Source organism: Psammomys obesus, unplaced genomic scaffold (genome assembly GCF_907164565.1).
Source record: "Psammomys obesus unplaced genomic scaffold, mPsaObe1.curated_primary_1811, whole genome shotgun sequence".
Classification (NCBI taxonomy): domain Eukaryota; kingdom Metazoa; phylum Chordata; class Mammalia; order Rodentia; family Muridae; genus Psammomys; species Psammomys obesus.
The window spans coordinates 2,586,943-2,601,800 of NW_026585689.1; the positions used below are offsets into that span (position 1 = coordinate 2,586,943).

The 14,858-nt window shown below is 42.0% G+C and overlaps 1 pseudogene; it reads right to left on the reverse strand.

Annotated features, from left to right (window-relative positions):
* Nucleotides 1-5,264: 5,264 nt before the first annotated feature.
* Nucleotides 5,265-5,543, reverse strand: LOC129667428 (60S ribosomal protein L37a-like; annotated as a pseudogene).
* Between the last annotated feature and the right edge of the window lie 9,315 nt (nucleotides 5,544-14,858).

Consider the following 14,858-nt stretch of genomic DNA (forward strand, 5'->3'; position numbering starts at 1 on the left):
GAAATGTTGATACCATCTCACAATGTGGAGGCAGACTTCATGTCTTAAGTTCAGAGAATTATTCTTCTGTTTTGTTTTGTTTTTTTTTTTTTTTTTAATTGACTAGGATTTGTAAGCCAAGAGCTACAGTTCAGTAGTGAATGCCTTTACTACAAAAATCTGACCTGGATTTAAATTCCTAGAGGTCATATAAAAAGTTGGTGGTAGCTAGACATGATAGGAGATAGGATACACTTAATCTCAGCACTCGAGAGGCAGAGGAGAGCAGATCTTAGAGTTTGAGGTCAGTCTGGTCTACACAGGAAGATCCAGGTCAGCTGACCCTATCTCAATTACCCTTCTCCCACACAAAATGCTGGTGGTGCACTTTTTTGTTTTGTTTTATTTTGTTTTTCTTTCTAGACAAGATTTTACTGTGTAGCCCTGGGTATCCTGGAACTCACTCTGTAGACTAGGCTGGCCTTGAATTCTACCTTCCTCTGTCTGGGATTAAAGGCAGAGCCACCGCAGCTCAGCCATCTTGCACATTTAAAATATATATATTTTATTAAAAAAAAATATATATATATAATTTTATTTTATGAGTTTGGTGTGAGAGTGTCAGATCCTCACAGTTGTGGGCTGCCATATGTACGCTGAGACGTGAACCCAGATCTGATACTCTCAATCACTGAGCCATCTTTCCAGCCCCTGTGGTGCACATTTTTAATCCCAGCACTCCTACAGTGAGATGGGAGGGAAAGACAAAAGATATTCCTAGAAGGTTGAAGGACAGCTTGCCTTTGGTATGCCAGCAAGCACAGTAGCACGGACAAGGAAAGATTCTGCCTCTGTAAGATGGAAGGTGAGAACTGAAAACTGAAAGTTGTCTTTTGACAAACACATGAATGCTGTGGCTCTCTCACCCTCTCTCACTACCACCCTTCCACACTTTTTTTTCTTTAGTATTTTTTTTCTTTATTAATTACACTTTATTCACTTTGTACCCCCCCTGTGGTTCTCTCCCTCCTCCCATCCCAATCCCTCCCTTCCTCCACCCTCTACATGCCAGCTCCTCCCCAAGTCCACTGATAGGGGAGGACCTCTTTTCCTTCCTTCTGATCCTAGTCAATTAGGTCTCATCAGGAGTGGCTGCATTGTCTTCTTCTGTGGCCTGGTAATGCTGCTTCCCCCTCAGGGGGAGGTAATTAAGGAGCAGGCCAATCAGTTCATGTTAGAGACAGTCCCTGTTCCTATTACAATGGAACCTACTTGGATACTGAACAGCCATGGGCTACATCTGTGCAGGGGTCTTAGTTTATCTCCATGCATAGTCCTTGGTTTTTTTGAGACAGAGTTTCCTCCACGTAACTCTGGCTGTCCTGGAACTTGTTCTGTAGACTAGGCTGGCCTCGAACTCAGAGATCTGCCTGTCTCTGCCTCCTTAGTTCTGGGATTAAAGGCATGTGCCACCATGTCCATTTCAGAAAGAAAGTTTTCTCATTCTGTAAATGAGAAAAATGTATTATGTTCAGGTGACAACCGAGAAGGTGATTTATACTGTCCAGAAGCACTCTGGATGGGTTTTAACGTTGAAGTGTACATGAGAGAACGTTAGGAAACTACTCACTAACAGAATATCCCCACTTTCCATAGCCCTGGCGAGGCTCATCATGATGTCATAAAAGACATCTTTCCAACGACATTGTGAAATTTTCAAATTTTGTTAAAAACAAATTTTATTGTGGCATTTCAATACATTCATATAGTATTTTTAAAATTAGAAATATTTGTTTCTTTACTAGTTGCTTGTGAGTATGTATCTGTGCAGGCACCAAGAAGGTCGGAATCAGACATCAGATCCCTGAACCTGGAGTTACAGTGGTTGTGAGCCACATGATGTGGGTGCTGGAAACTGAACTCTGGTCCTCTGGAAGAGCAGTATGTGGTCCTAAGCATTGAACCATCTCTCCAGCCCAATATAATGTGTTTGGTCATAGTCACTTTCCTGGTTTCCCTCTCATGCCCACTGATGCCCTTCTTCTGTCCAACTAGCCAATCAGTGCCTTTTCTCCTTCCATCTCATCTGTTGCTTGTTTCTGTTATTCAGCGACTTTCATTAAGATTACTTGGAGAACCATGAGTGGTGGGCTATTTTCAGGAAGACTGGAAACTTAACCCAGTGGGTACCACACTGAAGAAAACGTTTCTCCATTCACACTGAAGAAAATGTCTCCTTTCCCAAGAACGTGTTAACTACCAGTAAATTCTTTGGGAAAGGCAGACTGTCATGAACCTCTCTCCCCTCCAAGACAGAGTGTCATAAACTATTTTATTCCAGCTGAGTGCACTCAAATAGTCCAATATGCTCTTGTCTCTAAAGTTGAAGCCAATGTGAACTGTCTTCTAAGTAGATTTCAGAAGTTAGTCCTGGACTTTTAGGAGTAGGAATGATTAAACATTTTGGCTAAGAAGGATCAAGAGAAGAAAACTGATGATCTCTCTGTGTGAAAAGGTGGCAGAGTAGCAATTTGCAAATCAGCCCACAAGTATTTCCAGGGCCGCTGCCAGTTTTTACTGTTTAATGGAGAAGATAATTGGGGGATATAAATTACCTACAGGCATTTATCTATTTAGATGGCATGATCACTTCTGGCAGGATTTTGAAAAAGCCAGAGCATAGCCTTAGTTAGGAAGGGAAGGGTGGTTGGCGTCCTTTGCTAAGTCTGAATGACAAACCTTGAGTTATGACAGGGTAACAAAGACACAGCAGGAAGTGACCATTGTTCTTGAACTGTTCCTCTGAACATCAAATGAAAACCTTACTCTGATGCAGGCAATGAGCAGAGGAGACTACAAAAGTGTTCTCTAGTTGTTAAACTATTAACAAATTGGCAGATGACCTTATCAAGAGGAATTCAAGGCAAGGAAAATGATAGGATGCCCAGGTGCAGAATGACTCTTTCAGGGATTGCTGGTTGAAAGTCCACAGCCAGGAAGTCAGAGAGAGCCAACAAGGCCTTCAGAGGTCCATGCTCTGCCTCACTGCATCTGTAGATGTCAAAATCAAGGCCAGGAACTGTTCTGTCCAAAGGGGAAAATGTAACCAGTGGTACTCACCCGCTATTCCATCACTGTCTGTTGCATTGCAACCTCGAGCATGGCTCTCAGCATCTTTTTGTCCTACATGGATCCTTTTGGATAAATCCCAGGGCTGTATAAATGAGATGGTTCTGAGACACTGACCAATAGAAATACAGTGTGTTTCTAGGACTGACTGTATACTTTCGTGGGTGTTTGATCAAACAATCATTCCCGTATTTATTACAAACTAGTTCTCAGTATCAAGATGAGTGGAGAAGCATCTTCAAAGATCCTGTAAGTGGGATACTAAAGGTGCTACTCAGAAGAGCTCAAAGCAGTTTATGACTTGGAAAAGGGGAAAAACTGGGGACCCAGCTTGTGCTATCTCTTTCCCCTAGTAATTTAGTGCACATGGTACAGTTTCATCATCTTTAAAGCTGAAGAGATGAGGAACAAATCTAGTAGTTCTTGTCAAAGGGACTTGAACATTTTTTTGTGCAAGAACGAATCAAACTATTCCTGCATGAAGAGCTGTGCAGAGCAGAGTGCCTCTTTTTCTGTTAAAAAAAAGTTTATTATTACAGAAGTAGTAAGCAAGTGATGTACAAAATTAACACAGAAAGGCAAAGAGAGAGAGAGAGAGAGAGAGAAACTTTTTATTTCTTTCACTATGAAATACCCATAGTAATCTTTTAGTGCTATCCTGTTAGAACTTTCTCTTGCAGAGAGACAAAGGGAGTCAAGACACGCTACACATGGCATATGTAATGTGGAGCACATTCATATTTAAATTTCATTTAATTTCTATATAGAAATAGGTTTACACTTACAGAAAAGTCACAGAGAGGAAAGCAGCACAAATGATGCTTGTGTGTCCTTTCCCAAAGACTCGCTAATTATTTGCCTCCAATTCCATGCTCATCTAAACTATCTCTCTATACAGAGAATTTCACTCTTGAATTCTTCGTAGGTAAGCTGAATGTGTGAAACCCTTTCCCCTGAGTACTGCTGAAGTCAATACCTTCTTGGTGGCTAGGAATTTTGGAAAAGGAAAGGCACTTTAGAAGTTGGGCCTGCAGCTATACCACTGCTAGGTATATACCCAAACTTTGCTCAAGTACACAAAAGGGATACTTGCTCAACCATTATGTTTATAGCAGCTTTATTTGTAATAGCCAGAACCTGGAAACAACCCAGATGTCCATCAACGGAGGATTAAATACAGAAATTGTGGTATTTTTACACAATGGAATACTACTCAGCAATCAAAAAGGAGGAAATCATGAAATTTGCAGGCAAATGGTGGGATCTAGAAAAGATCATTCTGAGTGAAATATCCCAGAAGGAGAAAGACAAACACGGTATATACTCGTTTATATAGACCTATAAAATATGATAAACATAATGAAATCTATACACCTAAAAAAGATAATCAAGAGAGCGGACATGGGGTAAGATTATCAATCCTCGTTTAGAAAGACAGATGGGATGTGCATTGAACGTATGACAGGAGTCTACTGAAGGCATCTGAAAGACTCTAACTAGCAGTGTTTTCAAAGCAAAGACTCATGACCAAACCTTTGGCAGAGTACAGGGAATCATGAAAGAAGGGGAGTTAGTATGATGGGGAAAGGATAGGAGCTCCACAAGGACCAAATATATCTGGGCACAGGGTCATTTCTGAGACTGACATTCAACCAAGGACCATGTATGGTATAACCTAGAACCTCTGCTCAGATGTAGCTCGTGGTAGCTCAGTAACCAATTGATTTCCCATAGTAAGGGAACAAGGACTATTTCTAACAGGAACTCAATGGCTGGCTCTTTTACCTCCCCAACCCCCAAGGGAGGAGCAGTCCTGTTAGGCCACAGAGGAGGACTTTGCAGCCAGTCCTGAAGCTACCTGATAAAACAGGATCAGATGAATGGGGAGGAGGTCCCCCCCTATCAGTGGACTTGGAAAGGGGCAGGATGGAGATGAGGGAGGGAGGGTGGGATTGGGAGGGAATGAGGGAGCAGGATATAGAGTTAATAAATTGTAACTGATAAGAAAAAAAAAAAAGAAGTTGGGCCTGGCAATAGAGGTTTATCCAGCTATGTATCTATGCATCTATGTACATATCAATTAATCAGTCTATCTATTTTTTTGTAAATTAGCTCATTGACTGCAGGCTAGACAAGTCTCAAGCTTCTCCATGCTTCTACTGTTCTTTCAGTTCCTTGAGTCTTCTGATAACAGACTTCTTTGTGATGGCAGAAGCTGTGTTGTAGGTCCAGGCCCCACCAGCCGTTGTCTTCATGCAGGGACCACAGTGCAAGACACCAAAGGCTCGTCTCTTCAACGTGGTCTTGCCACAGAAAGAGCAAGTGTACTTGGTGTGCTGGCTGACTTCAGTTTTCTTCACTGTTTCCTAGAAGGAGGCACCATAGAGGGTCCTATATTTCCCAGCGATCCCTATCTTCTTGGTGCCTTTAGCCATATCGCCAGAAATGAAGCCCAAGCCCAAAGAATGCAGTATAGGTTATACACCAAGCTACTGGGGAGTTCTAAGGCAGGGGATGGGAAGGTCAAGGCCTTCTTAGTCTACAGAGTGAGTTCAGGCTAGCTTGGTAAACTTAGTGAAACCTTGTCTCAAAATAAAGATAAATGAATGAATGAATGAATGAATGAATGAATGAATGAATTAATTAATTAATTAATTAATTAATGCCGGAGCTGTGGCTCAGTGGTAGAGCACATGCTTAGTATGTATGTGACCCTGAGTTCAGTCCCCAGTGCCACCACCAAAGTTTAGAATAAAATTAGAATTGAGATAAAGTGCCAGAGAATATTAACTCCCAAAGGAAGACTTGCACTCATTATATCTAGCAGATTCATGCCCAGGCCAGCCATATACCTAGTGAGTACCACTCAAAGCAAGAAGCATATGAATTTAATGTACACTGATATTTTTTTCTTTGAACCCTAGTTTTTGTAACTTAATTCAGTTACCCATTCTCTCCTTGCTACCATATCTGGGATTGGATACTATAAACATGAATGTTTAACGACTAGGAAGTGGGGCTGGAGAGACAGCTTCATGATTTAGAGCTTTTGCTGTTCTTGCAGAGGACCTGGGTTCAGTTCCCCAAAATCCACACTGGGATTGGGCTAGCCACAACTACAGATCCAGGGTGATCTGACCTCGTCTGGCCTTCAAGAGTACCAGGAACACACATGGTACTCATACATACATGCAGGGACCCAAACATACACAGAAAATAAAAATCTTTAAAAAGACATGAAAAGTCTAGAAGGACCCTTTTTCAATTTTTCTTCTTAAAAAGAGGGTGCTGAGGGGCTTATGGGGGGATACAAAATGAATAAAGTGTAATTAATAAAATAAAAAAATGCAAAAAAAAAAAAAAAAGAGGATGCTGCCAGTCTTGATGAGACCTGATAGGCTAGGGTCAGATAGAAAGAGTGGAGGATCTCCCCTATCAGTGGACTAGGGGAGGGGCATAGGGGAAGAAAAGGGAGGAAGGGTGGGGACTGGGAGAAGACAAGGGAGGAGGCCACAGCTGGGACACAAAGTGATTAATAAGTAATAAAAAATAAAAATTTTAAAAATGGAATAAGCATCTTCCTCGCCTGTAGAATGAATCATCTGGAAAAGCTTACTTAAAAAGAGGAAAGAGGCTGGAGGTATGGCTCAGAGATTAAGAGAGTTCTTGCAGAGGGCTAGGGTTCAGTTCCCAGCATTCACAACTATCTGTAAGTCTAGATCCAGGGGATCTGACACCCTCTCTGGCCTTCATAAACGCTGTACACATGTGGTGCCCTCCTGTACATGTAGACAAAACACACATAAAATTAAATTAAAAAATAAAAGAAAGAAAGAAAAGACGATCATCTTCTTTGGCAGCAAAAGAAGGAATAAAGAGAAAGAAAGAACAAAAAGAGAGGGCAGGAAGAAACTGAGGTAAATAGATATTTTTGAGTTTTCCTCCATAACTTTTTACAATCTGACCATATTCTGATTTCCAAAGTTGGTTGCACAAAAATAAATTAGTATTTCTGAAGCCAGTTGAAATGGCTTTTGATTGCATATACTCCTGCCTGTCTTTGAGAGAGCCAGCAATCAGAAGTTGCAAGGGAAAGCAAGCTCAGGTGTGAGAAAAGAAGGCTGAAGTAAGCTCAGTCTATTAACTAAAGCCTGTCAGTAAAGCAGAACTAAAGCTAGAAATAAATCTTTCCAGTTCTAACTTCCATTATTAAAGCCACTAACTTACACTCTTCTGTTCTAGTGAGTGCTGATTGATTCAGGGAAAATACACATATGTAATATGTTTATTATATATAACACATGTATGTTATATATAAAACACACATGATATATGGAGAGGCTCTGCTGGCCCACAGTGCTGGGTGTGCATGGCTATGCTGCATTTCTGGTCTTGTTGGTTAGGTGGAAATAAAGAAGCCCAACCAGGTCATTTTGTCCACTCCCCAGGGACAAGACTGTGTCTATCCAACTGCAGTGGTTTGGATAATGAAAAGTTCCCCATGACCTAACTGATTGCAGAACTGAAGGACAGAGAGAATTTTGCTCGACCAGGTAAAGGATAAGTCTAAACAATCAATTAATTATATGATTTTTTGAAGTAAGATATCACTGTGCAGCCCAGGCTGGTTTTGAACTCAGGGTAATTCTTCAAACTCAGCTTCCCAAGTGATGGGAGTGCAGGCACATGCCACCACAGCATGCTCAAGGAAGAGTTCTAGGAGAGAGAGAGAGAGAGACAGAGAGACAGAGAGAGACAGAGACAGAGACAGAGAGAGAAGCTAAGAGAGTACACTCCATCTGTCCAGGCTCATGACCACAGCCAGTCACCCCTGGAAACCACTGCATGGCTTCCCTCACGAAACCTCAGAGCAGCTTGTTAGCTGTCTTCAAATCACTTCTTTTCCCATGAACAGATTTTAAACGAAAGTATAGATGTCTTTTCAAAATTTAAATTTTATTGATTATTACCGGATGTGTATCAAGTGTCTGTACCTGTGTGGCATGGTAAGCACATATAGGCTGGATTTCTCTCCTTCTGCTGTGTGGGATACAGGGACCAAACTTGGGTCATCAGGCTTGCAGCAGGCATGTTTACCTACTGAGCCACCTCACCCACCTGAGGAGAGACAGTCTTTAAACGTCTGGGTGATTCTTCAACACAGAGGAAGTTCTGGCTCAAGTTGTCTGAGCTGCCTTCTGTGACCTCAGCATGTTTGGGTCCCCATGAGCTTTGTAACCTGATTACATTAGGTCATTAGAAAAGTTGTGTGCCTCCTCCAGTCTCTGGGCTTCCTCCTGATTCATTTGACTCCTCTCCCTTTTAACCCTTTGGCCTTATCTCCTGTTCTCTCCTCCTTTCCCTTTCTCTCTTCCAGCTACATTGGACCCTACCCACTTCTCAAACACTGGAGGGACTTCCCCACTGTGCTCATTGGTGCTTCCGTTTCCTTTGCATGAGTTTCTCTTGAGCATGGGTTTCATGTGTTTGGGCCATGCCTTTGAGGTCTGTTTGGTGAGGCCAATCCAGGACACCTCATGGGGAGTTCAATCTTTCTCTACTATGCACCCACAAGCTCAGTCTTGAGTTGGTCTTTCCCCTTGGTACTTCACACTTTCTGGCCCCAAATACATATTTTCCCTCTTGGCTAAACTCTGCAACAATGGATATTTTCTCTGATTTTGTTTTCTGCATCTTTTCCCAGAATATGGATAAGTGGCGGACACTCATAGAGATTGATTAAGTCCATGAGGAACAAATGGAGCTGGACCCTGGAATTTAAAGGATTCACTAATGTCAGTTCAGAAAATTCCTCAGCACTAACCCCTTATAACTGAACGGGATCAGAAAACCCTTGCACAGAAGTTTGTTTGTTTGTTTGTTTTCTTTTGAAATTCCAAGCTAAAAACAAAACAAACGAACAACAAACAAAAACTAATTAAAGGGACAGGTACTGATTGATCATGTTAGGGCCTAACTTTGGAGACATCTGCCAGACAGAAGGAAAAGATCTATTCCTAAATTTGGCACAGGCAATAATAATAGTAATAATAATAACAATCTACAAGAATCTGACAGAGGCCTATACGAAACAGAGGGACAGACAGAAGAGCTCATGTTTAAGCAACGTGGGCTGATCTAGACATGCAGCGTGGGCCTAGTGGCTAGTGATGGACACAGAGGTTGTCTCTGACTCGGAAAGAAATGGTTCTGCCGCCCTGAGAATGCATAATTAAGTAGTGGTCTAAGCTGTTGTGTGACTATACCTGGCAGCATGTCACCTTGGCATGAGTTTACACGTGTGGCTTTGATGCCAGATGACTTCATTGCCTTCACCTTCACCAGCCTGCCCCTGGGTGTCCGTCTCTAGGCCTGTGTTTCTACCTTCATGTGACCTGTCTGTCCATCTACATATCTGTCTTTGCCTGCCTGTGTGTGGCCCATTTGTGCTGGTGTGTACCTGGGTGCCTGCTGGAATTTGCCAGCTCAGTTGCCCTCAGCTACTGTAAATTATTTGTTCATGGATCTAAACAATGTCTTTAAGCTTCCATGTTTCCTTGACCCTTATCCTTTCCTGATGTTGGAGCTTGGGTCCAACATCATTAGATTCCTATTTCTTTTTCTCTTTCTTTCTTTCTTTTTTTTTTCTTTTCTTTTCTGTTTTTGGGTTTTTGAGATAGAGTTTCTTTGTGTAGTCCTGGCTGTCCTGTAGACCAGACTGGCCTTGAACTCACTGCCTCTGTCTCCTGAGTGTTGGAATTAAAGGTGAGCACTACCACTGAGTGTCTGGTATGGAACTGGAGTTACAGTTGTGAGCTGCCATGTGGGTGCTGGAAATTAAACCCGGGTCCTTTGGAAGAACAGCCAGTTTTCTTAATCACCTTGCTCATCTCTCCAGTACCCCAAAATAATTAGATTCCTATTTCTTATCTTTCCTAATTAACAGAATGATGAACATGATAATAGTTTATTAATCTCCCCAACATCTATTTGTGTAACAAAAGTTTGGCCCAGCTATACATGCCTGAAAGTCATGTTCTTTCTTACAAACTTTAGTCTCTAGACAACCTGAATTACACAGACTCTCTGTTTTCAGAAACAAAAAGGGGAAGTTATACAATTTAAATAAATGAAGTGGACCCGCTCCGAGTATGTGGAGCAGTTCTTCAGATGTCTTGTGGAGGAGGGCTTGGATTCCAGCATGTGGAAATAAATCAATAGCTTATGCTCTTTGAGATGCCGCTTCAGAATTGCACTGTTTTGTGAGTGGGTGAGGTGAATTTAAAAAGGAAAGTGAGGCTTCTGAGTTTGCCTTCTGAATTTACTCCTGTAACAAGAGAGACTTCTGCAGGTTAAGTAACTACCCTAGGGTCACAAGATAACTAACGGCACAGCTGCAATAAAATCTGCCTTCTAACCCATCTCTCTTAAAGACCCTGCTTAAGCCAATGCTGTTACCTTTCACTCCATCTTCTGTATCCATTAGGAGGCCAAGCACATTCAGTTTACCTTAAAATCATCTTCTGAACAATTCATAAAGGCTCTGTCTTCGAACCATGCCCCATGGTTCACCTGCATCTCAGCCAGTTTTCTAAGTGACTTCCTGTTTTCTCTCTTTTTAAAAGGTTTTTTTAAATTGATTTTACTTACGTGTATGTGTATGTCTGTGTGAATGTATGCCATGTGTGTGGATGCGTGTGAGTCCAGAAGAGCACCAGGAGCTGAAGTTACAGGTGTGAGCAGTTATGCTGGGAACCCTGCCCAGGTCCACCAGAAGAACAAGCATTCTCCAGCCGTGTCTTTTCTCTGTCCCCTACTAGCGCTAAGATCTATTTTTAAAATTTTAAAGTGTGTGTGTGTGTGTGTGTGTTTACACATTAGTATAGGTGTTCTTAGAAGCCAGCATCAGCTTCTCCTAGAATTGCAGTTACTGGTAGTTGCTAGCCATTTACTAAGGTGCTAGGAACTGAACTGGCATCCTATGGAAGAGCAGTAAGTGTTCTTTTCTTTCCCCTATTTATTTATTTGTTCGTTTTACATCCCAATCACAACACAACCCTACTCCCTCCTCTCCTCTCACTCCCACCTTCCCACCCACTTTCTCCATACCTGCCCCCACCCCCCCACCCTCCCACCTACTCTCCCCATACCTGCCTTCCTCCCCTCCTCTCCCTGCTGCTAACCCACCCCGGCACATCACGTAGCATCAGGACCATGTGCTTCCTCTTTCACGGAGGCAAGGCAGGACAGCCCAGCTAGGGAAATGGGATCCAGAAGGAGGCAACAAAGTCCAACAGAGTCCCTGGTCTGTTAGGGGACCCACTTGAGGACCAAGCAGCCTATCAGCTTCATATGTGTAGGAGGCCTAGGACCAGTCCATGCATGTTCTTCGGTTGGTCATTAAGTTTCTATGAGTCTCCGTGGGCCCAGATTAGTTTACTATGTAGGTCTTCTTATGGTGTCCTTGACCCCTCAATTCCCTCAATCTTTCCTCTAACCCCCTGAGTTCCACCTATTTGGCTGTGGGTCTCTGCATTTGTTTGCATTATTTGCCGGATGAAGCCTCTCAGATGACAGTTATGCTAGATTACTGTCTGCAAGGATAGCAGAGTACCATAAATAGTGTCAAGGGCTGGGTCTCTCTCGTGGGCCAGTCATTGGTTGGCCATTCCCTTAAACTCTGTTCCATCTTTTATCCTTGCACATATTGTAAGCAGGACAAATTTTGGGTTGGGTTGAGAGCTTTGTGGGTGGGTTGGTGTGTACCTCCCTCTCCTGGAAGTTCTGCCTGGCTACAGAATGTGACCACTTCAGTCTCAGTATCCCCTGCTGCTAGGAGTCTCAGCATGGTCACCCCCATATCTTACCAGGCCCCATCCCAGGTCTCCAGCTTGTCCCAGTGATGCCCCAATACCAATTTCCCTTCTCTCTCCCAGCTTTCTCCCCACATCTGATTCTTCCTGGCTTCCCCTCTCTATCCTCTTTCCCACCCAGTTCCTACACTTTGTCCACTTCCAATGTCTATACTATTTCCTTTTCTGAGTGGTATTTAAGCATCCTCCCTTGAGCCCTATTTGTTACTTAGCTTTTTTGTGTCTGTGGGTTTTAGCTTGCTTATCCTGTACTATATGGCTAATGTCCACTTATGAATGAGCACATACCATGTGTGTCCTTCTGGGTCTAGGTTACCTCACTCAGGATAATAATTTCAAGTTCCATCCATTTGCCTGTAAATTTCATGGTGTCCTTCTTGTTTGTTTTTATATTTATTTGTTTGTTTTTTTTTGTTTATCATGTGTACAATGTTTTGTCTGCATGTACACATGCAAGCCAGAAGACAGCACCAGATCTCATTATAGATGATTGTGAACCACCATAAGGTTGCTGGGAATTGAACTCAGGATCTCTGGGAGAGGAGCCAGTGCTCTTAACAGCTGAGCCATTTCTCCAGCCCCTAATGTCCTTATTTTTAATAGCTGAGTAGTATACCATTGTGTAGATGTACCACAGTTTCTTTATCTTTATTCTTCAGTTGAAAGAAATCTGGGTTGTTTCCAGTTTCTGGCTATTATGAATAAAGCGGCAACGAACATGATTGAGCAAATGTTCTTTGAAGTATATTTTGAGCATATGCTCAGGAGTGGTATAGCTGGGTCATGAGGTAGAACTATTCCCAGTTTTCTGAGAAATTGCCGGATTGATTTCCAAAGTGGTTGTACAAGTTGCAGCAAGTGTTCTTTATGTCTGAGCTATCTCTATTCTTTTTGTTGTTGTTGTTTTTTAACAATTCACCTCTCCATATGACTTTTTAAAAATTGTGTTCTTTTTGGTAAAGACATTCAAGTCTCTAAGTAATCAATCATGAGTCTGTTTATATAATATCTATATTTATTTATTCTTACTATACTCTTTACTGATTCCAGCATAGCAACCATGGCATTTTCATCATTCTTCAGCCACAACAAGCCTTCCCAGTCTCTATGTCATTAGAATTTGGTCTGAGTACACGACACAGGAAAAAGGTATTGGAATCTTATGTAAGGTGCAAATTTAAAATTTTCTTACATTAAAGATAGCTAAGGTGTAGAAAGTTCAAGATGATATGGTAACCCTATAGTCATCAATGCCCAGAGGCTCCAACTTTTTTGTCTTACTACTCTTAATACATGGCTCACATTCTTATGTTTTTGTTTACAGTGTTGGGCCTCACACATACTAGACAAGCCCTCTACCACTGAGTGATAATCCCAGCTCATTGTTTATGTTACCAGCATATATTAATTATATATTACTAGATAACAATGGGTTTCATTATAACATAGTCATACATGCATGTAGTGAATTCTCATCATTTTCATAGTCCTTTTCCATTTATCCCAACTTCTACTCCTACTAATCCTCTTCCTCTTTTCCCAATGAACTTCATTAGAATTATTATTTACAGGAGCATGTATGTGACTGTTAGTTCAGGAGTGAGGTAATCTTACCATGGCTACACCACTGAAGAAAATGTCTCTCCTTCTAGCAACCAGCCTATAGATTCAATCTAGCCTATAGATTTAATCTAGCCTATAGACTCTCAGTCTCTTCTGCTATAGGAAAACACAGAGGATGCAGACAGTGTTCAGAAGGGGCAGCAGTTTCTCATTTTATTTTTCCTTTTCTCTTCCCCTTTGCCTTCATTTAAGAATAGCTTTAGCTACAATTTTAAGTCTCAGGACCAAGACTCCCTGCTGCAGAGAAGGAACTAGGGTTTATAACCTCTGTTTGGATAGGCCAGAATTTTAGTTACAAAAGGAAAAAAGACACGTGGAATAAGCATAGAGAACATCCCTCCACAGCTGATTGTGGACTCAGAGGCATGGAATGTAGCTGGAGAAACTCAGATGCAGAAACAGGATGAAAGATATTAACTTTAGTCTGAAGTCCTGACCGAATGATTCTCTGGGCAGCATTCACTGCACTGTAAGTGCACAGAGAGTTTGAAATTCTGTGGCTTCCTGGCCCCAGAACACTGTCCCGTCCAGAAACTGTACTCTGTGTGCTATGATGTTTGGCTTTGTTTCTCGTTAACTCCTGAAGGTCTCCCTCAGTTTCTTCCTGGGCACTGCATATTTCACCATGTGAGGACTGGGCTTCTTCTCAGCACCTTCCTCTCCAGGCGGTGGACCAATTTCCTTTTCTCCAGATGGCCCTCATAGACTAGCCAAAGAGGGACTGGGCCGGCCATCTGTTTCCTGTTACCTCTTCATGTTGCCTAGCCACTCAGCAAGGCTGATCTAGCCCAGAGCACCAGCTGTCAGTCTTTGCTGCCCTCAGTTGGCCTCACACTTTGTCATAGTAGGCCTGATAGGACAGGGGCCATGCTCCGAATAGTTTGACACTCATGAGGAAAGATGGTTTGTTTCTGAGCATTCCAGCCAGCTTGCCTCACAGCAAATGTACAAGATGCTTCCACGTACTTAATGTCCATTAGCAGGGGATGACTTTGGGGAGGAAAAAGGTAAGGATTGGGTGGGCAGGCAGAGATGACTGTAACTCTGAATTAGCATATCAGTAAACAATTTGATCATAATTTACAATTTGCCCTTCTAGTTTTGTTTTGCTTTCTAGTCTCTCTAATTATACATGTAATTATTTACAGTGACAAAATAACTATATATTGTTGGCAGAAAATTTGTCACATATAGCAAAAAAAATTTAAGATCACCTACTATCTTGCATACCATAAAGATAGTGCTATTTATTTT